This window comes from Capra hircus, chromosome 5, assembly GCF_001704415.2.
Source record: "Capra hircus breed San Clemente chromosome 5, ASM170441v1, whole genome shotgun sequence".
In the NCBI taxonomy this organism is placed as follows: Eukaryota; Metazoa; Chordata; class Mammalia; order Artiodactyla; family Bovidae; genus Capra; species Capra hircus.
The window spans coordinates 23,936,285-23,962,532 of record NC_030812.1 but is presented as its reverse complement, the minus strand read 5'-3'; the positions used below and the strand labels follow the sequence as shown (position 1 = coordinate 23,962,532).

Genomic DNA, 26,248 nt, shown 5'->3' with positions numbered 1-26,248 from the left:
ACCACCTGAAGTGGTGGTGCTCCCACTCCCTAAAGTGGGAGCATCATTTGAAGAAGTGGGACGTATGACTGGTGTCCAAGGTGGGAGCACCACCTGGACTGAGCCCTTAAACTGTGGGGTCTGCACTACTTCTGGGTAGTTATTGTCAAGACTGAATTAAATTTTAGAAGTCTACAGTTAGTGAATTGGTTGATGGGAAGAAAACTCTACAGAAGTGTTCTAACAACGGTTGAGAATGTGCTTTTTTTGGGTGTGTGTGTGTAAAATTTATCATTTTTGGCTACTCTGGGTCTTCATTGTTGTGTGAAGGCTTTCTCTAGTTGCAGTGAGTGGGGGCTACTCTGTAATTGCGGTATGGTGGCTTCTCATTGTGGTGGCTTCTCTTGTTAGGGAGCAATGGCTTAGCTGCTCCTGGGAATCTTCCAGGAGCAGGAATCAAACCCATTTCCCCTGAATTAGTAGACAGATTCTTGACCACTGGACCACCAGGGAAGTCCCCAGAATTTATTTTTAATCTTTTCGAAAACTGCGAAATTTTGTTTTCGAAAGTGACCAGTTACATTCCCATCAAAATTGTACAAGGGTTCCAGTTTCTGCACATTCTCATCAACACTTGGTATCATCTGTCTTTTTTATTATAGCCATTCCACTGAGTAACTGTTGCTGCCAATCAGTAGACTCCTGATTTTAATTTACATTTCCCTAAATACAAATGATGTTGAGTTTTTCATGTGCTTGTGTGCTAGTCACTCAGTCGTGTCAGACTCTCTGTGTCCCTTTGGATTGTAGCCTGCCAGTCTCCTCTGTCCATGGGATATTTCAGGAAAGAATACTAGAGTGGCTTGCCATTTCTTTCTCCAAGGGATCTTCCTGACCAAGGGATCGAATCTGCGGTTTCCTGTGTCTCCTGCATTGCAGGCAGTCTCTTTACCTGCTGAGCCATTGGGAAAGCCTTTAAATATGCTTATTATCCATTTATAAGCCTTTGGTGGAACATCTGTTCGAAATCTTCTGCTCATTTATTAGCTTTTTTTTTTTTTTTACTGAGGTGTAAAAGTTTCTATATTCTGGATAAAGGTTTTTTTTTTTTTTATCAGAGATTTACAGAGACTTTCTGTCAGTTTATGGCTTTTTTCTTACTGGTGTCTTTGAAGTGCAGAGTTCTTAATGAAGTCTATCATTGGTTTCTTTTATGGCTTGTATCAGTATATCAATATGTTGATATTTGAGATGATTGGATGGCATCATCAACTCAGTGAACGTGAATTTGAGCAAACTCCAGTAGATGGTGAAGGACAGGGCAGTCTGGTGCTGTAGTCCATGAGGTCTCAAAGAGACAGACACAACTAAGCAACTGAACAACAATAATGAGTATTTTTGACTTTGTGTTTCAAAACTTTGCATAATTCAGGGTCACAAAGATTTCTGGGTTTTCTTTTAGCTCCTTCATTTAGATTTAAGATTCATATTGAATTAAATTTCTTTTTTATTTTTATGCCAAGTGGCTGCCAATTTGTCCTAGAACCATTTGTTAAAAAGGCTGTTCTTTTCCCCCTTGGATTGTATTGGACCCTTTGTTAAAAAAAAAGAAAATCAGTTGCCTATAACTTGAATTTATTTCTAGAGTGTTAATTATGTTTTGTCTATATCCCTGCACTTGAGTACCATGCTGTCTAGATACCTGTAGTGTTATATAGTATAAGTTTCAAGATGGGTAGTGTTAAATCCCCTAACTTTTTCAAAAGTGATTCTAGATCCTTTCTATTTACATAGAACATTTAGGATCAGTTTGTCAATTTTTATAAAATTTCCTGGGATTTGATAGAATTTTCATTGAATCTATAGATCAACATGGGAAGAATTGCTAACTTAACATTGGGGCTTCCCATTCATAAACATGTAATGTCTCTCCATTTAAATCTTTACTTTCAGCACTTTAAAATTTTCGGTATATAAGTCTTGTATTTCTATTAAATTTATTCCTAAGAATTTGATCATTTTTGGTTCTAATGAGAATGGAGTTTCCATAGTTTGATTTTTAGATTGTACATTGCTGGCACATAAAACATGCAATCAGCTTTTATATATTGTTTTTACATAGGTAATCATGTCTGTGAATAAAATATTTCTACTTCATTTGTAGTCTGAATGTTGATGCATTCGTTTATTTATTTTTGCCTTATTGTGTGGGTCAGACTCTTCAGTGAGAGGATGAGTGTTCCTGGTCTTGGGGGGAAGTACACAGATTTTTATAGTTAAGGGTGATGTTACCAGTTTCTGGAGCATGTTCCTATCCAGAGTTTTCTTATCCAGTGTTGTTTATGCTCTTACACAGAATTTGGCAGCTTTTGTGAATAAACACTTCAGTTTGTTGAATGCCTTTGATTGAATTCCAGAGCACTGATATGGCTGTTTTTATGACTGTTCTGTGGAAAGGATTTGTCGACCTGTTCATTCAGTCAGGCTGGAAATAGGAGGTCTGTTTTTTGATTTATGTGTGGTATTCTTCTCTCAGGAGGATTAACTTTTTTATATTACTCATAATCCTCTGCACAATATTAGATATTTATTGATCACTCCAAATGTACATGAATTAAATTTCATGATTTCCCTCAAGCCTCAAACTATAAGGCACTTGGGTTTGGGGAATTCCGAGCTAGTTTCTTGTGTTTCTTATACTTTTGATCAGTGGAAGAAACTGCTTACTGTTCATTTAGCAAGTGTTTATTAACTACCTTCATGTTCTAGCTATTGTATAGGGTTTTGGGGGTATAGAGATGGCTAAGACCTAATCTTTGATCCCAAGGAGGTCTTTGCCTAGTGAGAGAGATTGGTATACAAATAGTTGATTATATTGTGGTAAAGTACATACATTGATAGCGATAAATTTGTGGCATTCTGGAAGAACTCTTAAGGATTCTTAACTCAGAATGGATTGGGATAAATGGAAAAGGAAGACATCCAAGCAAAACTATCAGAAGGAAAGAGTGACTGAATATAAAAATGAGTGAAGGGTGAGATTAGGAGATTGAGTTCTAGGTAGAGAGATCAGCATGGGATGAGAAAAAGCATGGTATGTTCAATGAACTAAAAGCAGTTTAATGTTGTTAGGACAGAAGTACGTATGAGGGAGTTGTAAGAGATGAGGATGAAAGGGTAGAGAGGGCCCAGATTGTGGAGGGTTTTGTATATTATATTAAGAAGCTTGGATTAACCTTTATTGATCAATTCTGCAAAACTGAATGGAAAGTACTTCAGGATTCTGTCAAGGTGTGGTTTGAATTTTGTTTAACTACATTTCCCAAAGCCATAATAAAAGACATACACAGTATATATATTTCAACTGTGGTGTATAGCTGGATTTTAAAACTCAAGATACCAACAGCATATTAACTGATAAAGAATAAAAGGTCTGATGTATCTTTAAAATAGTGTTATGACCTTACATTTTTTTATTATTGATATATATGGATAAAAATGACACAGTCTGTTCTAATATAGGATTCTATAGGATTTAATTTGAAAAAGAAGTTTAATTGGTAATTATTAAACTGTTATTGTAGATAAAAGGCAGTTATATTGATAACGGAATTATAAGTTGAGTTATAGATATGGTTAACTTTATAAAGTATGGATCTGATGCTGAAAAGAGCTACATTTAAAAAATTGTATTTTTGAGTTTATTGCATAAACTTGCATAGAAGGGAATGGGATTTGAGATCTTCTGGGTGTTTTTACGAAAGTGGGAGATAGAATTTCAAGTCTTACACTCTTTAATATTTGGTCACTGTTTTCTGGTCTGAAAGGGAGAGACTCCCTCCCCCCAACCCCCACCACCACTCTAGTCTTCAAGTAGACTTGGAGGTTCCTCTCCTTTTTCCTCAAAAACATTTTCCCTCTGATTATAAACATAATAACCTGTGTTTGTTGTAAAATAAGAAAAGTACAGGAAATCAAATCCCTTATATGATTATACAGTGGAGGTAACAAATAGATTTAGGGGATTACATCCGATAGACAGGATCTGAAGAACTGTGGACCAAGGTTTGTAACATTGTACAGAGGTGGTGACCAAAACCATCTCAAGAAAAAGAAATGCAAGATGGCAAAAGTGGTTGTCTGAGAAGGCCGTACAAATAGCTGAGAAGAGAAGGCAAAGGAAAAAGGGAAAGATATACCCAACTGAATGCAGAGTTCCAGAGCATAGCAAGCAGAGAGATAAGAAAGCCTTCTTAAGTGAACAATGCAAAGAAATAGAGGAAAACAATAGAATGGGAAAGACGAGAGATCTTGTCAAGAAACTTAGAGATACCAAGGGAACGTTTCATGCAAAGATGGGCACAATAAAAGACAGAAATGGTATGGATCTAACAGAAGCAGAAGATAGTAAGAAGAGGTGGCAAGAATACACAGAGGAACTGCACAAAACAGACCTTAATGGTCACCCTGACGATGTGGTCACTCACCTAGCGCCAGACATCCTTGAGTGTGAAGTCAAGTGGGCCTGAGGAAGCAGCACTGTGAACAACACTAGTGGAGGTGATGGAACTCCAGCTGAGCTGTTTCAAATCCTACAAGATGATGCTGTTAAAGTGCTGCACTCAATATGTCGGCAAATTTGGAAAACTCAGCAGTGGCCATAGGACTGGAAAAGGTCAGTTTTCATTCCAATGCCAAAGAATGTTCAAATTACCATACTAAAGCATTTCACATGCTGGCAAGATTAGCTCAAAACCCTTCAAGCTGGGCTTCAGCAGTATGTGAACTGGGAACTTCCAGATGTTCAAGCTGGATTTAGAAAAGGTGCAGGAACCAGAGATCAAATTGCCACCATCCGCCGGTTCAGAGAAAAAGCAAGGGAATTCCAAAAGACTACCTACTTCTGGTTCATTGTCTACACTAAAGCTTTTGACTGTGTGGATCACAAGAAACTGTGGAAAATTCTTAGAGATGGGAGTACCAGACCACCTGACTTTCCTTCTGAGAAACCTGTTTGCAGGTCAAGAAGGTCAAGACCTGTGGCAGGTTAAGAAGCACCAGTTAGAACCGGACGTGGAACAACAGACTGGTTCCAAACTGGGAAAGGATTATGTCAGGGCTGTGTACTGTCACCTGCTTATTTAGCTTATATGCAGAGTACACTGTGCGAAACGCCAGGCTGGATGACACACAAGCTGGAGTCAAGATTGCCGGGAGAAATATCAACGACCTCAGATATTGCAGATGACACCACCCTTATGGCAGAAAGTGAAGAGGAACTAAAGAGCCTCTTGATGAAGAGGAGAGTGAAAAAGCTGGCTTAAAACTCAACATTCAAAAAACTAAGATGATGGCATTTGGTCCCATCCCCTCATGACAAATAGATAGGGAAAAAATGGAAACAGTGACAGACTTTTATTTTCTTGGGCTCCAGAATCACTGCAGATGGTGACCACAGCCAAGAAATTAAAAGACACTTGCTCCCTGGAAGAAAGCTATGACAAACTTAGACTGCATATTAAAAAGCAGAGATATCACTTTGCCAACTAAGGTCCATATAGTCAAAGCTATGGTTTTTCCAGTAGTCATGTGTGAAGTGAGGGCTGGACTATAAAGAAGGCTGAATGCCAAAGAATTGATGCTTTCGAACTGTGGTGTTGGAGAAGACTCCTGAGAGTCCCTTGAACTCAAAGAGACCAAACCAGTCCCTCCTAAAGGAAATCAATCCTGAATATTCATTGGAAGGACTGAAGCTGAAGTTGTATCTCCCAATACTTTGGCCACCTGATGCGAAGAATTGACTCATTGAAAAAGACCCTGATGCTGGTAAAGATTGAGAGCAAGAGGAGAAGGGGATGACAGAGGATGACAGGTTGGATGGCATCACTGACTCAGTGGACATGAATTTAAGCTAACTCCAGGAGATAGTGAAGGACTAGGAAGCCTGCTGTACTGCAGTTCAGGGGCTTGCAAAGAGTTGGACACGACTTAGTGATGCACAATGACAGGAAATGCACAAATAATAAAGGCAAGCCTATGATTCAGAGATAATCTTATTAGTATTTTTATGTCTATCTTCTCTTTTTTCCTCTGCATATATAGTAATGTAAACATGCTTTTGCAAAATAAGGGCTGTACAACGTTTTTATAATATGTTTTTTCTTCTTTTGTAACATTTAAAAAATTTATTAAAGGGCTTCCCTGGTGGCTCAGCAGTGAAGAATTAGCCTATAATGCAAGAGCCTGATTGCATTATAGTCTCTATAGTTTTGGGCTCCAGAATCACTGTATGGGTTGGGAAGATCCCCTTGAGGAGGGCGTGGCAGCCCACTCCAGCACTTTTGCTGGAGAATTCCGTGGACTGAGGAGCCCGGGCAGGCCACATTCCATAGGGCTGCAAAGCATCAGACATAACTAAAGCAACTGAACATGCATATGTAATGTTACTAAGTATTCTTTCATAATTTTTCTTTAAGAAAAAGTTAACTGTGACATCATCTGGGCCTACAGATTTCTTTTAGGAAAATCTTTTTTCTAAAGTTCATAATGTTTATTTTTAAAAATAGCTTTATTGAATGTAATTGATAATAATAAAGTATACCTTTTTAAAAGTAAACAATTTTAAGTTTTGTTATATGTATACACCTGTAAAACTATTACCACAATCAAGGTATTATATATATTTGTAACACCCCAAATTTCCTTATGTTGTTTTGAGATCCTTTCCTCCTTCTGCCCCCTCCACCAGCCAGTCATTTCCATTCCGAGGCAACCACCAATTTGCTTTCTGTCACTAAGGTTAGTTTGAATTTCAGAGAATTTGATATAATAGGGGCTTCCCTGGTGGCTTAGAGGGTAAAGCGTCTGTATACTCATTTTTGTTTAGTTTTTTTCACCTAGCACAATTATTTTGAGATTCACCCACATTAATGCATTCCTTTTATTACTGAGTAGTTCCTTTGTGTAGATGTATCACAAGTTGTTTACCTGCTTACCTCTTGTTGGATCCATATTTGAGTCTCATAAATAAAGCTACTTCCACCATGTGTGTAAAAATATTTTTCTCTTGCATGTTTACCTATAAATGAAATGACTAGATTATGTGGTAAGTGTATGATTAATTTTTAAGTAACTTCCAAGTGTTTTTCCCAAACGATTTTCCCATTGTACATTCCCATTAGCAGTTTATTAACAACTGCAGTTTCTCTGCATTCTAGTTAATACTTGGTGTGGTCATCCTTTTAAAGTCTAGCCATTCTAATAGGTGTATAATTAGTAATATTGCATTGTGGGTTCTTTTAATAAATGTTGGACCGTGCTGGGTTTTGTTGCTATGCAGGCTCTTCTCTAGCTGAGGCGAGAGGCGCTACTGTCCAGCTGCGGTGCACAGGCTGCTTGTGGTGGCGTCTTCTGTTGCGGAGCTCAGGCTCAGGAGTTGTGGTGCTTGGTCTTCGCCTTGCAACATGAGATCTTCCTGGGCCAGGGACTCAGCCCGTGTCCTATGAACTGGCAAGTGGAGTCCTCACCGCGGGACCACCAGGGCAGTCCCTGCACTGTGTTCTCAGTTTGCCCTTCACTAACGACGAATGATATTTAACACTTTTTCGTGTGTTCAGTTAACCATCCGTGTATCTTCCTTGGTGAAGTGCCTATTCAAATCTTTTGCCAATTTTTTTGTTTTGTTTTGTGAAATTGAGTTTTCTTATTATTTTGACAATTTTTTAATTCTGGATGCAAGTCCTTTATCAATATATGGTTTGTAAATTACTCCTTCAGGCTTGCTTATCTGTTCCTTTAGTATCTTTTAAAGGAGTTCTTTGTTAATTTTAAAGTCCAGTTGGTCAGTTTGTTTCCTCTAATGGATTATGCTTTTGGTATTGTATCTAAGAAATCTTCAACTCAAGATCAAGATGATTTCCTATGTTTGATTTTAAGAGTTTTATTGTACTATGTTTTGTGTTTGCATTTTGAGTCCATTTTGTGTACGATGTGAGGTAAGACTTGAAGTGTGTTTTTACACATGGATCGGCAGCTGTCCCAGGACCATTTGTTGACAAGACTGTCCTTTCTCCATTGAATTGACTGTGCATATTTATCAAAAATTAATTGACTAATGTATATTTGGGTCTGTTTGTGAATTTGACTCTCTGTGTGTGTCTGTCTTGATATGAATGTCATACTGTTTTGATTTCTGTACCATTTTAATAAGTTATGAAGTCAGGTAGGGCAAATTTTCCAACTTTTTTTTTTTCAGAGTTTTTATAATTCCAAGTCCTTTTGTTTTCACATAAATTTAAAACTGACTTGTTAATTTCTATTTTTTAAAAGTCTGCTGGAGTTTTGAATGGCATTGCACTGAATTTGAGAGAAATAAACATCTTAATGTTGAGTAATTTGATCCATGTATATAGTGTATCTTGCTATTAAATATACTTTTTATAGCCTATTTATCCATTATAAATTGCTCTGTGATGTAAGCATCATGGAGGCAAGGATCTGATTCTGTCTTCCACTCCTGTTGGCTCTTTGCATGCATGTTCTCAATAAACATTTATTAAATGATAAATGAAGAAGGCTCCTGAATGTAAATATTTGTGCACGTCTCTTGATTAGTTCCTTAAGAGTACTTCCTACATGTGAAATTGCTAGGTCAAAGGATATGTTCATTTTTAAAGCTTTTGATTACCAGACACTTGCCTAGAATTCTTTTTGAAAACAAATATTTTGATTGATAAATATCAGAAGGCGTGTATAATTGATTGGCAAACGATGTTCTTAATGATATTCTCCCTAAGCTTTCTCTTAAATTACACTGTTAGCCTGTGTGAAAGTAGGATTCACATCACAGAAATTTTGTGGATCAATTTTCTGTCATTACCTCGGTTTACTGGAATTGGGAGCTGTGGTGATAAACAAAAATGAAGATGATTGTAGTTTTACCTTTGAGGATCTCAGTCTCTTTGGAAAGATAGATTACTTAGGTACAAATTAATGAAAGGGAAAATGCCTTTGTGATAGAATTTAGAATAAATACTGTGAGGCAAGCACAAGGAAGGTAGAAATTTATGGAGCAGAAAGATGGGCACAAGCTATTGCTTACATTCACTTTTAGAGTTAACTGTAAGCTCTGGCAATAGTTTTATGGTTATTCAGATGGTAGAATTTTAGGTTTGACTGTGATCTTGATTTGTGGATTAGTTGAAAATATTTAAGAAGGTATTTTAATTTGGCATATGAAAAATATTGTGAAGGTAAGAATAGGCAACCCATGTATGAGAGACAAACATCTTAATTTGCTCTAGCAAACGGGTCCTGTGGGGCAGCAACATGAAACGTTTGCATTTGTAAGGGGAGTTGGCTAATGCAGGGCTTTGAGTTTGGCTGGGAAGTGTAGGTTTGATCCAGTAAACAATAGGAAGGATACTGAGTGACTTCACTTTCACCTTTCACTTTCATGCAGTGGAGAGGGAAATGGCAACCCACTCCAGTATTCTTGCCTGGAGAATCCCAGGGACGAGGAAGCCTGGTGGGCTGCCATCTATGGGGTTGCACACGGTCGGACACGACTGAAGCGACTTAGCAGCAGCAGCAGCATAGTAGGCGTTACAGTAATGGCAGCAGTATATAAAGAGGATTGTCCTGGTGGATATTTGTAAGCTATTGTAAGGATGAGGAAAGGCCAAAATCCAGGACACTGTTTAGGTTTTTATTAAAATAAGCCAAATATAAAGTATTTGAGATTTCTGCACTAAATGGTGATGGAAAAGAGTGGTTAAAATCAACAGACAGGTAGACAGGTAGGATTAATTATTACTGATAGGAGAGGGGGAATAGTTTGTGTGCTAAGAAATAAGGGGATGGTAGTAGTAATTTTTTTTTTTTTTTTAATTTAAGGAGGAAGGTGGAAAGTTTGAAGTTAGTGAGTTTCATTCTTGTTATGCTGAGCTTCCACTGTAGGTGGGACATGTGGTAAAGAGTTAGCTCTGGAAGAGAGAGTGGGTATAAATTTGAGTGTCATTCAGATAGATAGATGTATTGGGTTGGTCAGAAAGTTGGATGTTACCGGAAAACCTGAAAGAACTTTCTGGCCAACTCAGTAATACATCAGGCAGTGAGAGAGGCAGCTTGACTTTTCATCAGACTAGAGATTCTCATGGTGAGTAAGCGAAAGAACATACGTATTAAGGGAGAACAAGAAGAATCGGAGATAGGAGGTGATCATGGTGTTAAAGACACTAAGAGAGAAGAATATTTCAAAGCAATTATTAAAGGTGATTGTGTGCAGACTGCATTGATAAGGTTTATGTTTACTAGTGTTTAGCATAGTTTAGTAAATAAACATAGTAAACTCTTGATGAAAGGTAGTTTACATTATTCTCTTATTTATCAGATTAACATTGAAAATTTTCATGTTATTATCTGTTCAGTTGGTAATTCAGTTCAATTTGGTTGCTCAGTCGTGTCCACCTCTTTGTGACACCATGGACTGCAGCATGCCAGGCCCTCCCTGTCTATCACCAACTCCCGGAGCTTACTCAAACTCATGTCCATTGAGTTGGTGATGCCATCCAACCATCTCGTCCTCTGTTGTCCCCTTCTCCTCCCACCTTCCGTTTTTCCCAGCATCAGGGTCTTTTCCAGCGAGTCAGTTCTTTGCATCAGGTGGCCAAAGTATTGGAATTTCAGCTTTAGAATCAGTCCTTCCAATGAATATTCAGGACTGATTTTCTTTAGGATGGACTGGTTGGATCTCCTTGCAGTCCAAGACATTCTCAAGGGTTTTCTCCAACAACACAGTTCAAAAGCATCAATTCTTCGGCACTCAGCTTTTTTTTTATAGTCCAACTCTCACATCCATACATGACTACTGGAAAAACCGTAGCTTTGACTAGAACGACCTTTGTTGGCAATGTAACGTCTCTGCTTTTTAATACGCTGTCTAGGTTGGTCATAATTTTTCTTCCAAGGAGCAAGTGTCTTTTAATTTCACGGCTGCAGTCACCATTTGCAGTGACTTTGGAGCCCCCCAAAATAAAGTCTGCCACTGTTTCCACTGTTTCCTCATCTATTTGCCATGAAGTGATGGGACCGGATGCCATGATCTTAGTTTTCTGAAGTTGAGTTTTTAAGCCAACTTTTTCACTGTCATCTTTCACTTTCATCAAGAGGCTGTTAAGTTCTTCGCTTTCTGCCACAAGAGTGGTGTCATCTGTATATCTGAGGTTATTGATATTTCTCCTGGCAGTCTTGATTTCAGCTTGTGCTTCATCCAGTCCAGTGTTTCTCATGATGTACTCTGCATATAAGTTAAATAAACATGGTGACAATATACAGCCTTGATGGACTCCTTTCCCGATTTGGAACCAGTCTGTAGTTCCATGCCCAGGTCTAACTGTTGCTTCTTGACCTGCATACAGATTTCTCAGGAGGCAGGTCAGGTGGTCTGGTATTCCCATCTTGAAGAATTTTCCATAGTTTGTTGTGATCCACAAAGTCAAAGGCTTTGGCATAGTCAATAAAGCAGAAGTAGATGTTTTTCTGGAATTCTCTTGCTTTTTTGATAATCCAGTGGATGTTGGCAATTTGATCTCTGATTCCTCTGCCTTTTCGAAATCCAGCTTGAACATCTGGAAGTTCATGGTTCATGTACTATTGAAGCCTGGCTTGGAGAATTTTGAGCATTACTTTACTAGCGTGTGAGATGAGTGCAATTGTGCGGTAGTTTGAGCATTTTTTGGCATTGCCTTTCTTTGGGATTGGAATGAAAACTGACCTTTTCCAGTGCTGTGGCCACTGTGGATTTTTCCAAGTTTGCTGGCATATTGAGTGCAGCACTTTCACAGTGTCATCTTTTAGGATTCAGTTGGTAAGAAAGGATTAATGACATATGATTATTTCACAGGTTGTAAACAATATGTCAACATTTTCATGTAAAGGTATTGCCAACATTATCAGTTTTGTCTCAGATTATAAAAGTTGTTTGTTATTGCATCACGTAAAAAGTCTTATAGTTTTGGCTCAAGTGGAGGGAATAGCATGACTTTGTAATAATAGTTTCATAAGATGCTTTTGCCTTACTAATAGTGTGACATTTTTTAAAGTTTATTTTTTGTCCTTAATTATTCCAACTTAAATAAACTAAGAAAAACAAAAATCCCAAAGCAGTTTACCCATTACTCTCCCCTCACCACCACCCCCAACCTCAACCACCACTCTGTTCTGTTTCTTTGAGCTTGTGTTTTCACGTGCTTGTGTGTAGACTTTGCAGCTAAGAGAGATCATACGGTATTTTTCTTTCTTCGTCTGACTTATTTCACCTAGCGTAATGCCATCAAGGTCCATTCGTGTTGTTGAAATGGCAGGATTTTCTTCTTTTTTACGGCTGAGTCACGCTCCATCGCGTGTGCCACACACAGAGCTCACCACATTTTCTGTGTTCAGTCCACTGATGGGCCCTTCGCTTGCTTCCACGTCTTGGCTCTTATAAAGGTTGCTGCAGTAAACATTGGGATACATATATCTTTTTGAGTTTGGCGTTTTTGTTTTCCTCAGATAAATACCCAGAAGTGCTGGTGGTGGCTTAGTCGCTAAGTTGTGTCCGACTCTTGCAACCCCATGGGGTGTAGCTTGTCCGGCTCCTCTGTCCATGGGATTCTCCGGGCGAGAATACTGGAGTGGGTTGCCATTTCCTTCTCCAGAAGATCTTCCTGACCCAGGGATTGAACCTGGGTCTCCTGCATTGCAGGCAGATGGATCATATGGAGCTCTGTTTGTAATTTTTTGAGGAAGCTCCTTGTCCTTGATGTTCCAAATGGATTATTGTACATGTTCATAGTGCCTCCACAGTGTGGTCTTGGTCTTATTTTCTAAACCAGTTTTATTATATCTGCTGTGAAATATTTCTCAAGATAACTTATAATTTAAAATATCTTGCCACAAGGTGTCATTGTAACCTATAAAAAGAAACTCCAGGTAAACGTGCAATGCCAGTTTTTACATTTCCTTGTTTTTAAGTGTGTTTTTTTTGTTTCATATTTTGCAGTTGTCTTTTAAGATATATTGTGTATCTCTTGTATTAAAGGGGAAAAAAAAGTAGCTCATGTTCTTGAGTTCTCATATTTTTGCAAACACATATGCTTTCCACCCACAAATTTCTTAAGAATGTGTTGCTATAGAGATGATTGTTTGAAGGAAAGAATGAGGAGGAGTAGCAGCAGGTGGACAGTTAAGGAACAAAATACTTATTTTATGTCTTTGTTCCCGACAGAGCCGGCTTTAGCATTTACCCCTCTGCTGATGAAGTCCCTATGGAAGAAAGGTAGATATTTAGAGATACTGTGATGGTATTTGCATTTACTCAGATGCTTTGCAAAGGTCCCTGTGCTTTATTCTTTGTTCATGTGAAGGATTAGTACTTGAAGTAACTGTCATCTTTGAAACAGTCTTCTGCTTTAACTGGGATTCCATTTTATTTGTAAAGAAGAAAAAAAAAAGTCCTGATTTCCTTCTTGGCCTTTTGGTGTCTTTGAAAAAAGTGGATTGTTTTTTGTTTGTTTTTGAGATGTGTATCAATATCTGACTACTAACACCTGTAACTTCTGCCTCCAGATTCATTTTCAAGACTATTCCCTATTGATAACCTGCTGCCAGTCTTGTAGTTGAGGCCTTCATCTTTGCTTTCCTGGACTTCTAATAGCTCTCTCTTTTTTTTTTTTTTTTCACTCCCCACCCCACCTCAGATCTGTTCTACACCTTGGATAATGTAGTTGTTCTGAACTACAAATCTGAACCCACCCTGTACTGTCCCTTACCTACCACAAGCTTAAAGCCTTTTGTTGACTCTCCTAGATCTCAGGATGAACTCCAGTCTTCTACATACTGACTTCAGGACTCTGCCCTACCTCTCCAGGCTGGTAACGCTCCCCCACACCCGTCAGCCTCTACCTCCAACGTCATCTCTCCATCTCCATGCCTTTGTACTTGATATTCCTTGCATCCCTTTCTTTGTCTTAGCTCAGGATTTCTGTCTTTATGAAGTCTTCCCTGACAGCTTCTCCAGCAGCATTTGGCCTCTCTCCCAAGTGCACCCATACTACCTATAAATATATTACTGTGCTTTATAGTTCTGAAAGTTTCTGAATTCACTTTTTAATTTATTTTTGGCTGTGGTGGGCCTTTGTTGCTGCACTTAGGCTTGCAGGAGCTCAGACTTCTTATTGCGGTGGCTTCTTTTGTTGTGGAGCACAGGCTTTAGGGTGCCCGGGCTTGGGTAGTTGTGGCTCCTGGGTTCTGGAGCACGGGCTCAGTAATTGTGGAACACAGGCTTGGTTGCATGTGTAATCTTTCCTGAGCTGGGATTGAACCAGTGTCCCCTGCACTGTAAGGATTCTTTACCACTGGACCACCAGGGAAGCCCTGAATTCACCTATTTTATATAGATAATATACCCGCACAACAAAAAATATTTAAGTACACTGAGGAATAAATTGTAAATTTTCTCATGTTTGTTTAGTTAGCTATTGTTAACATGTTTCACTGACCACCATGAATTCCTTGAGGGCACAGATTTTCTTTTATTTCAGAACCCCTGTACTCAGCAAGGTATCGGGCATAAAATAGGTACTTAGAAAATGTCCATAGTATTCTGAATATGGGCACGTTCTTCCTTGCTGAGAAGTCAGCTTGCCTTGATGGTCTGCATATTTATCTCCTTCAGAGCCCTTTGAGTAAGTGGACCACTCAGTAAATATGATATAGTATCCGCTCAGTAAGTACTGATTGTTTAATCCTTTTTTTTCTTCTTTTAAATAAATGGTTTTAAAATTAACCTGTACTGTGTACTTTTATTGGAGAAGGCAATGGCACCCAACTGCAGTACTCTTGCCTGGAAAATCCCATGGGTGGAGGAGCCTGATAGGCTGCAGTCCATGGGGTCCCAAAGAGTTGGACACGACTGAGCGACTTCACTTTCACTTTTCCCTTTCATGCATTGGAGAAGGAAATGGCAACCCACTCCAGTGTTCTTGCTGAGGGAATGCCAGGGGCGGGGGAGCCTGGTGGGCTGCCGTCTCTGGGGTCGCACAGAGTCGGACACGCCTGAGCGACTCAGCAGCAGCAGCAGCAGTGTACTTTTATCGCCCTTTTTTGGCTCTGAAAAATTTTATACATTTTTTTCTGGCAGATTCTCAAATATGAAAATTGGATGCTTATGCTTATATTAACCCCAATAAAAACATCAGTTGAAGTCCTAACACATTTTAAAATTTATTTAACTTTCTAGACTAGAGCATAAATCTCATGGAAATAGTTAAATCAGAATTTATTTAAAAAACAAATAATTTCCAGGATATGTTGTCGGATCTGTAGACAACCTTCATTTTGTGTTAGGAGCCATATGGTTAGGAGCTACCACCTTTTCTATTTTAGGAGAAATATGGGAGTGTGAGCACAGAAGACTTTGCAGCTCTCACAAAGGTATTAAGTACTCATACATCTTTTGTAAGTCCTCATATGTAATAGAGCCTACACAAAGAAATATGAAAATGAAGTATGGTTTGGGTAAGAGTCATCTTTGTTTTTCAGATCACAACTTTTCAGAGACTTTTATAATTTATTGCTAAGCATTTGAGGTTGACTGGTTACTGTATCATACTTTCCCAGAATTCTTTTGTGTGAATTAAGCTGTGTGGAGGCAGACAGTGCAATTATAAGAATAGAATAACATTTTAATTCAGTGCTTTGGTGGTTGATTGCTAACCACTCTAATACATATCTTCTTTCCTTCTTCTTTCCTTCCCCTCCCGTTTCTTTCTAAATCACAATTATAGGGCCTGGCACCTTACCAGGGCTTTGAAGGGTCTGCTCCCAGCTGCACTTCAGGTTTTGGCAGGGTGTCAAGTTGTGACATTTTTTGTATACAAGACATCCTGGGATGGCCATCCAAAGGCTGTTTGGTTGACTAGTATAGATAGAATTCTCTTGAATTTTAAAGTAACTTATTTGTAATGTTTTGTTTATAAGTGAAGTGATGCCCAATGTGGGTACTCCCTAGACTTTTAACCTTGGGGCATGTAGTATTTAAAGCATTGTTTTGAAATGTTCAAAAGCATAGTATGTGCTTTTTAATGGAATGTGTTTTGGAAGCTTTCCATGAGCATCAGCAGCTGTGCTTTTAGAATATTTTGAATTACCATCCTTTTGGGTAGACATTGTACCACTTCTTAAGAAATACAGCTCCTGTGTTAAAGTAAATTTCACGTGTGGGTCTGTGGAGCTGGGACTGGTCTAAAGATGTAGTAGGAAGGACGTGTGGGTGTGGTTTTATGAGAGTAATAGTTGCAAAGTTAGGGAGATGTATTTGGAGAAGGGTTGTGCTATGTCTTTTAAAAATTGCTTTCTAATAAGTGCTTAACTGATTAATGGGCTGATCAAAGTAATCTGCTTTACTTTTTATTGTTGTTTGAATTATGTACTTTTTATGATTTGCATTATGAATTTTTTATTTGGTAAACTCCACATAATAGGAATTCTTTTATTGTATAGTTCAGGTGCCTAATGTATTTAGGTGGTCTGTGAGGAACTGATACCTGTCTGTTGACTGGCTAAAATTAGAAAAGTTTGACTATGGTAAGAGTTTAAAACTGAAAGAAATTTACAGACTGGCTAAAATTCATTGTGAAAAAATAGACTGAAGAGAAAGCCAGTGTATTATTTACCTGTGGCTACCATAACAATTTGCCACACATCAGATGGTTTAAAACAACAACAATTTATTCTCTCATAGTTTGGAGACCAGAAGTCTGAAATTAAGGGCCACTCTCCCTTTAAAGGCTCTAGGGCAGGGGTCCGCAGTCCAGACCACACAGCAGGAGGTGAGCAATGGGTGGGTGAGAAAGCGAAGCTTTATCTGTATTTGCAGCCGCTGCTCCTGTCAGATCAGTGGTGGCATTAGATTCTCGTAGGAGCACAAACCCTACTGTAGTGCTCTTGAATCATCCTGAACCACCCGCTACCCCAGGTTGGTAGAAAAACTGTCTTCTGTGAAACCAGTCCTTAGTGCCAAGAAGGTGATAGATGCTCTAGAGGGAAAGAGCATTCTTTCAGCTTCCTGTGGTTTAAGGCATTCCTTGGTTTGTGACTACATTTCTCTGATCTCTGCTTTCTTGGTCATATTGCCTACTTTTGAGTCTTTTTCTTATAAGGATACATGTCATTGTATTTAGGGCCTACCCACATAATCCAGGATAAGCACCTCCTTTTAAGATCCTTAATTTAATCACATCTTTGGCTATTTAATGTTATTATAAGTTACAGAGATTAGGAAGTGACATACCATTTTGGGGGGCCAGCTTTCAGCCCAGCCTCAGTTATTGAATATGGATGAGGAAAGTGAATTGAGGCTAACGCAGCATTAGGATGATGAACATACTCGTTTAGTGTTTTTGTGCTCATATGTACATGTGTTTTAGGTTTTGGGGTTATAAATATTAGTAAGACATGTTTCCTTCCCTTGGGTGACGTTACATTGACTATGTTGTATATACTAACCTAGAAGCTAGAAGGTGAAGTAATTACGTACATATGTTTGCAAGAGTCAAGGGATACTTCATGGAGGAAGTAATGCATTCTTGAACATGGTTTTGAAGATTGACTGGGAATTCACTATGCTGCTAAGTCACTTCAGTTGTGTCCAACTCTGTGCGACCCCGTAGACGGCAGCCCACCAGGCTCCCCCGTCCCTGGGATTCTCCAGGCAAGAACACTGGAGTGGGTTGCCATTTCCTTCTCCAGTGTGTGAAAGTGAAAAGTGAAAGTGAAGTCGCTCAGTTGTGTCCGACCCTCAGCGACCCCATGGACTGCAGCCTTCCAGGCTCCTCCGTCCATGGGATTTTCCAGGCAAGAGTACTGGTGTGGGGTGCCATTATCAGAGTGTAAAGGGGATGAAAAAGACGTTCAGGACAAAGAAATTACTATTCACTAAGACATCGAGATATGTCTTTCCTTTTCTCCTTTGCCTTTAGCTTCTCTTCTTTTCTCAGCTATTTGTAAGGCCTCCTCAGACAACCATTTTGCCTTTTTGCACTTTTTTCTTGGGGATGGTCCTGATCACTGCCTCCTGTACCTTTGTCCATAGTTCTTCAGGCACTCTGTCTATCAGATCTAATCCCTTGAATCTATTTCTCACTTCCATTTGTATAATCCTAGGGATTTGTATAATCCTGAATGGTCTAGTGGTTTTCCCTACTTTCTTCAATTTATGTCTGAATTTGGCAATAAGGAGGTCATGATCTGAGCCACAGTCAGCTCCCAATCTTGTTTTTGCCGACTGTATAGAGCTTCTCCATCTTTGACTATAAAGAATATAATCAGTCTGGTTTCGATGTTGACCATCTGGTGATGTCCATGTGTAGAGTCTTCTCTTGTGTTGTTGGAAGAGGGTGTTTGCTATGACCAGTATATTTTCTTGGCAAAACTCTATGAGTCTTTGCTCTGCTTCATTCTGTACTCCAAGGCCAAATTGACCTGTTACTCCAGGTATCTCTTGACTTCCTACTTTTGTGTTCCAGTCCCTTGTAATGAAAAGGACATCTTTTTTGGGTGTTAGTTCTAGAAGGCCTTGTAGGTCTTCATAGAACCATTCAACTTCAGCTTCTTCAGCATTTCTGGTTGGGGCACAGAGTTGGATTACTGTGATATTGAATGGTTTGCCTTGAAAATGAACAGAGATCATTCTGTCATTTTTGAGATTGTATCCAAGTACTACATTTCAGACTCTTTTGTTGACTATGATGGCTACTCCACTGCTTCTAAGGGATCCTTGCCCACAGTAGTAGATATAATGGTCATCTGAGTTAATTCACACATTCTAGTCCATTTTAGTTCACTGATTCCTGAAATGTCGCTGTTCACTCTTGCCATCTCCTGTTTGACCACTTCCAATTTGCCTTGATTCAGGACCTAACATTCCAGGTTCCTATGCAATATTGTTCTTTACAACATCGGACTTTATTTCCATCATCAGTCATATCCACTACTGGATTTTTTTTTTTTTTTTGCTTTGGCTCTGTCTCTTCATTCTTTCTGAAGTTATTTCTCTACTCTTCTCCAGTAGCATATTGGGCACCTACTGACCTGGGGAGTTAATCTTTCGGTATCCTATCTTTTTGCCTTTTCATACTATTCATGGGGCTCTCACGGCAAGAATACTGAAGTGGTTTGCCATTCCCTTTTCCAGTGGACCACATTCTGTCAGAAAGAAATAGAGGAAAACAATAGAATGCAGAAGACTAGAGATCTCTTCAAGAAAATCAGAGATACCAAGAGAATATTATCATGTAAACATGGGCACAGTAAAGGACAGAAATGGTATGGACCTAACAGAAGCAGAAGATATTAAGAGGAGGTGGCAAGAATACATAGAAGAACTTTACAAAAAAAATCTTCCTGACCAGATAAGCACGATGATGTGATCACTCACCTAGAGCCAGATATTCTGGAATGTGAAGTCAAGTGGGCCTTAGGAAGCATCACTACAAACAAAGCTAGTGGAGGTGATGGAATTCCGGTTGAGCTATTTCAAATCCTAAAAGATGGTGCTGTGAAAGTGTTGCACTCAATATGCCAGCAAATTTGGAAAACTCAGCAGTGGCTACAGGACTGGAAAAGGTCAGTTTTCATTCCAATCCCAAAGAAAGGCAATGCCAAAGAATGTTCAAATTATTGCACAGTTGCACTCATCTCACATGCTAGCAAAGTGATGATCAAAATTCTCCAAGCCAGGCTTCAACAGTACGTGAACGGTGAACTTCCAGATGTTCAAGCTGGATTTAGAAAAGGCAGAGGAACCAGAGATTAAATTGCCAACATCAAATTGCTGGTTGGGACCAGCCCAACAACAAACCGACCTGAGGGACTGGTGCTGCATAAGAATAAGGAAAAATAAGGCTCAGAAATAAAGTGGGGATCGGGGCTGATGCCATTCATAGGCAAAAGACCAGATCCTAATCCTGCATGCCTTTTATTGTTAACATCTACCTGTACATGCTCTAGAGATATCTGTTCTATAATATCTGATATCAATATTTGTTCTTTGATACTGATATCTGATATCAATCTCAGATTGGGGATAAAGATATACATTGCACAGTTCTTAATGTCAAACCTTCAGGCCTTTCAGTACTCTGTTTAGCCCTTTAGTGATGCCCTTTCTCAGCAACTCCCTCAAGGCTCTGGTTACAGGAACGGTCACTGATGGTTTTCCATCAGTCACGTCAGTACTTCAGCATCTTGTTTTCAAGATGTCTTTCCATGATGTACTTTTTACTGCTCCCAGCCCTTTGCCTGGGGGTAATGAGAAAGTCATTCTTATTTTTCAAAGAAGCCCTATTAATTATAGTACAGGCCTGTGCATAACATATTCCCTACATATCTCCCTTTTTTATTTTTTGAAGCTTACTTTTTGTGGTTACTGACCAAAGCGATAGTCATAGAAGCCAGAGCTTCTATGCTGTTTGCCAACTGCTAATTTGCTTGTCGCTAATTGCTGTTGTTGTCCGTTGACTTTCTTGGTGAGTCGCCCGCAGACGATGTAGAAACAGAAAAAAAGACATAAAAATTAACATAAAACCAGCCATCGATCCTCCGATAGTTTTCAAGTGAGGAATGGGGTTTAATTGAGAAATCCCATCTGCTGCTGCATCCAGCAGGTTAGATCCTTGCAAAAGGTGTAGTTTCTGAGAGAAGATTTCCAAGATGTCTTTCCATGATGTACTTTTTACTGCTCCCAGCCCTTCTCCTGGGGGTGATGAGAAAGTCATTCTTATTTTTCAAAGAAGCCCTGTTAATTATAGTACAGTCCTGTGCATAGCATATTCCCTACATGTTGGATCATTGAAAAAGCAAGAGAGTTCCAGAAAAACATCTACTTCTGCTATATTGACTATGCCAAAAAGCCTTTGACTGTGTGGATCACAACAAGCTGTGGAAAATTCTTCAAGAGATGGGAATACCAGACCTCCTTACCTGCCTCCTGAGAAATTTGTATGTAAGTCAAGAAGCAACAGTTAGAACTGACATGAAACAACTGGTTCCATATAGGAAAAGGAGTACGTCAAGGCTGTATATTGTCACCCTGCTCATTTAACTTATATGCAGAGTACATCATGAGAAATGCTGGACTGGGATGAAGCACAAGCTGGAATCAAGATTGCCGGGAAAAATATTGATAACCTCAGATATGCAGATGACACCACCTTTATGGCAGAAAGTGAAGAAGAACTAAAGAGCCTCTTGATGAAAGTGAAAGAGGAGAGTGAAACAGTTGGCTTAAAGCTCAATGTTCAGAAACTAAGATCATGGCATCTGGTCCCATCACTTCATGGCAAATAGATGGAGAAACAGTGACAAACTTCATTTTTTGGGACTCCAAAATCACTGCAGATGGTGACTGCAGCCGTGAAATTAAAGGACGCCTGCTCCATGGGAGAAAAGTTATGACCAACCTAGAGAGCATATTAAAAAGCAGAGGCATTACATTGCCAACAGAGGTCCATCCAGTCAAAGCTGTGGTTTTTTCCAGTAGTCATGTATGGATGTGAGGATCGGACTATAAAGAAAGCTGAGCACCGAAAAATTGATACTTTTGAACTGTGGTGTTGGCAAAGACTCTGGAGAGTCCCTTGGACTGCAAGGAGATCCAACCAGTCAATCCTGAAGGAAATCAGTCCTGAATATTCATTGGAAGGATTGATGCTGAAGCTGAAACTCCAATACTTTGGCCACCTGATGCAAAAAATTGACTAATTTGAAAAGACCTTGATGCTGGGAAAGATTGAAGGTAAGAGGAGAAGGGGATGACAGAGGGTGAGATAGTTGGATGGCATCACTGACTTGATGGACATGAGTTTGAGCAAGCTTCTGGAGTTGGTGATGGACAGGGAGGCCTGGCGTGCTACAGTCTATGGGGTCGCAAAGAGTCAGACAGGACTGAGTGACTGAATTGAATTGAATTGCTATGGAGGGTTCCCCCGGTGGCTCCAGATGGTAAGGAATCTGCCTGTAATGTAGGAGATCCGGGTTTGATCCTTTATGCTCCTATAAACTTGAAAATTTTAATGTGCCTCAGTTTTTCTTTTAACAACTGACAACACCAAATGTTGGCCAAAATGTGGAGGAAAGAACTCTTACGTTGGTTGAAATGGAAAACAGTACGACTACTTTGAAAAAGATTTGTCAGTTTGCTATAAACATATACTTCATAATCTTGCAGTTCCACTTATATATTTACACCTCTCCCCAACTGAAAATATGTCCACAGAACGTCTTGTTACAAGCAACTTTATTCATAATAACTGGAAACAATCCAAATGCGCATCGGTAAAAGAACAAAATGTGCTTTTGTTTAAATATAACAGTGTAATACTCTTGGGTTCTTCCTTTGTGAGCTCATGGAATTGTATACTTAAAATTTATGCCTTTCATTATATGTAAATTTTAACCTTAAAAACAAAAACTGTAAAGAAATTAAACAGAAGAGAATTAATAAAAGATATAGTCCTTCACACATGTTACTGTGTATCCATGTGATGTCTGAAGTTGTGGTGCTCTCACAGCTGTGAGGATAATTAAGACAACATTACGCTGGCAGGGCAGCGGAAAAGACCAGGGTCCTTGGCGATGCTGAGACCAGGTTTTGAATGAAAGTTAAGAAATTTGAGTTTTAAAATTCAAAATTAAATCTGTTTAAAAAACGTTGATTATAATAAAGTTTAAAAAAGAAAAGTACACAAAAGTACACATCTGAGTGATTTACAAAGCAAACCCCAGTGTAACCACAACCGAGATCGAGAGTTAGATTACTAGCAGCCTTCCTCAGGTAATGTTATCCTGACTTCTGTGTTAATCACTTCCTCCCCCCCTCCCCCGCCCCAAATTGTTTCACAACCCAGACATACCTAAGTGTATATTCTCTAAATCTCATTTTGTCCTCTTTTCATTTTTTCTGAACTTTGGATGTCTGGACTAGACGAGTATATGTTCTTTTGACTCTCTCTTTTGTTTGGATAGTGTATTTGTGATACTTATGTAGAGTGTATAGCTTTCATTGCCATATAGTGCTGATTCCTTTATATCACAGTTTGTCTCTTCAGCTGTTAATGGCAGTATGATTTGTTTCTAGGTTTCAGTTGGGAATAATACTGCTGTGAACAGTATCTCGTGGTATACTTGTATTAATTACTCACATTTTAATTAGATATATATCAAGTAGCGAATTGCTCTGTCATAATATATATTCATTTCTTTAACTTTAGATATTGCTTTGTGGTGCCGTCACTCAGTCATGTCTGACTTTGGGATCCCATGGACTGCAGCATGCCAGGCCTCCCTGTCCTTCACCATCTCCCAGAGTTTGCTCAAACTCATGACCATTGAGTCGACGATGCCATCCAGCCATCTCATCCTCTGTAGCCCCTTTCTCCTCTTGCCCTCAATCTTTCCCAGCATCAGCATCTTTTCCATTTAGTCGGCTCTGTGCATCAGGTGGCCAAAGTATTGGAGCATCAGCATCAGTCCTTTCAGTGAATATTCAGGGTTGATTTCTTTTAGGATTAACCAGAATGATCTCCTTGCAGTCCAAGGGACTCTTAAGTGTCTTTTCCAGTATCACGGTTGAAAAGCATCAATTCTTCAGTGATCAGCCTTCATTACTGCCCAGCTCTCACATCCATACATGAATACTGGCAAAACCAATGCTTTGGCTAGACAGAGATCTTTGTCAGCAAAGCCTGGCTTTTTAATATGCTGTCTAGGTTTGTCATAGCTTTTCTTCCAAAGAGCAAGTGTCTTTTAATTTCATGGCTGTAGCCACTGTCTGCAGTGATTTTGGAGCCCAAGAAAATAAAGTCTTTCACTGTTTCCATTTCCCCCCCATCTATTTGCCATGAAGTGATGGGACTGGATGCCATGATATTAGTATTTTGAATCTTGAGTTTTAAACCAGCTTTTTCACTCTCCTCTTTCACCTTCATCAAAAGGCTCTTTAGTTCCTCTTTGCTTGCTGCCATTAGGGTAGTGTCATCCGCATATCTGAGGTTATTATTATTTCTCCCGGCAGTCTTGATTCCAGCTTGAGCTTCATCCAGCCTGGCATTTTCCATGATGTACTCTGCATATAAGTTAAATAAGCAGAGTGACAGTATACAACCTTAACGTACTCCTTTCCTGATTTGGAACAGGTCTGTTGTTCCATGTCTGGTTCTAACTGTTGCTGCTTGACCTGCATACAGATTCCTCAAGAGGCGGGTCAGGTGGTCTGGTATTCCCATGTCTTTCAGAATTTTCCACGTTTTATTATGATGTCAAAGGCTTTAGTGTGGTCAATGAAGCAGAAGTAGATGTTTTTCTGGAATTCTCTTGCTTTTTATGTGATCCAGTGGATGTTGGCAATTTGATCTCTGGTTTCTTTGCCTTTTCTAAATCCAGCTTGAACATATGGAAGTTTTCAGTTCATGTACTGTTGAAACTTAGCTTGAAGGATTTTGTGCATTACTTTGCTAGCATGTAAAATGAGTGCAGTTGTGTGCTAGTTAGAACATTCTTTGGCATGGCCCTTTTTTGGGATTGAAATGAAAACTGACCTTTTCCAATTCTGTGGCCATTGCTGAGTTTTCCAAATTTGCTGGCATACTGAGTGCAGCACTTTAACAGAAAAGATGAACACACCCATCTGAATGCAGAGTTCCAAAGAATAGCAAGGAGAGAGAAGAAATCCTTCTTAAGTGAACAATGCAGAGAAATAGAGGAGAACAGTAGAAGGGGAAAGACTAGCAATCTCTTTAGGAAAATTAGAGATACCAAGGGACCATTTCATGCAAAAGTGGGCACAATAAAAGACAGAAACTGTATGGACCTAACAGACACAGAAAATATCAAGAGGTGGCAAGAATATCCAGAAGAACTGCACCAAAAAGGTCTTAATGACCTAGATCACTGCGATGGTGTGATCACTCACCTAGAGTCATTTTTTGAGTGTGAAGTCAAATGGGACTTAGGAAGCATCACTACGAACAAAGCTAGTCTACTTCAAATTCTAAAGATGAGTTTTTTAAAGTGCTGCACTCAGTATGCCAGCAAATTTAGAAAACTCAGCAGTAATGACAGGACTAGATACTACTTGTTTTTCCCAAAAGTGGATATACTATCACTTGACTCTTCTGTTTTCTCCAAACTTATTATCATCAGTCTTCTTGGTTTTCTCATTGTGATTTTAATTTTATAAGAATTCTTACATATACTCAGTTCAGTTCAGTCACTCAGTGGTGTCTGACTCTTTGTGACCCTGTGGGGTATAGCTCATCAGGCTTCCCTGTCTATCACCAACTCCCAGAGCTTGCTCAAACTCATGTCCATTGAGTTGGTGATACCATCCAACCGTCTCATCCTCTGTCGTCCCCTTCTCCTCCTGCCTGCTATCTTTCCCAGCATCAGGGTCTTTTCCAGTGAGTCAGTTCTTTGCGTCAGGTGGCCAAAGTATTGGAGCTTCAGCATCAGTCCTTCCAATGAATATTCAGGACTGATTTCCTTTAGGATGGACTGGTTGGATCTCCTTGCAGTCCAGGGGATCTCAAGAGTCTTCTTCAACACCACAGTTCAAAAGCATCAATTCTTCAGTGCTCAGCTTTCTTTATAGTCCAGCTCTCACATCCATAGATGACTACTGGAAAAACCATAGCTTTGACTAGACAGACTTTTGTTGCCAAAGTAATGTCTCTGCTCTTTAGTATGCTGTGTAGCTTGGTCATAGCTTTTCTTCCAGAGAGCAGGTGTCTTTTACTTTCATGGCTGCAGTCACCATCTGCAGTGATTTTGGAGCCCCCAAAATATAGTCCCTCACTGTTTCTATTGTTTGCCCATCTATTTGCCATGAAGTGATGGGACTGGATGCCATGATCTTAGGTTTCTGAATGTTGAGTTTTAAGCCAGCTTCTTCACTCTCCTCTTTCACTCTCATCAAGAGGCTCTTTAGTTCTTCACTTTCTGCCATAAGGGTGGTGTCATCTGCGCAGCTGAGGTTATTGATATTTCTCCTAGCAATATTGATTCCAGCTTGTGCCTCATCCAGCCTGGCATTTCACATGAGGTAATAACTCCTACACATTAGTACATTAAAAAAATAATTCAGAAGAAATAGGACAAAAGATTCAAAGAAAGATTTCATAACATAAAAGAAGATATCAAGAGGACCCATGAACAAAGACTATCTTTTAAAATA

The 26,248-nt window shown here is 39.3% G+C and overlaps 1 protein-coding gene across 3 annotated transcripts in view; it reads left to right on the top strand.

The window, feature by feature from the left end:
- Window positions 1-26,248, top strand: part of CEP83 (centrosomal protein 83) — a 143,568-nt gene that overhangs the window by 15,477 nt on the left and 101,843 nt on the right. The window contains exon 2 of one of the 3 annotated variants that reach the window (XM_018047628.1): window positions 13,247-13,297. The exons of the other annotated variants lie outside the window; for them this stretch is intronic. The gene's annotated coding sequence lies outside the window, so the exon portion shown is untranslated. The remainder of the gene's footprint in view (window positions 1-13,246; window positions 13,298-26,248) is intronic. 3 annotated transcript variants of the gene reach the window in all.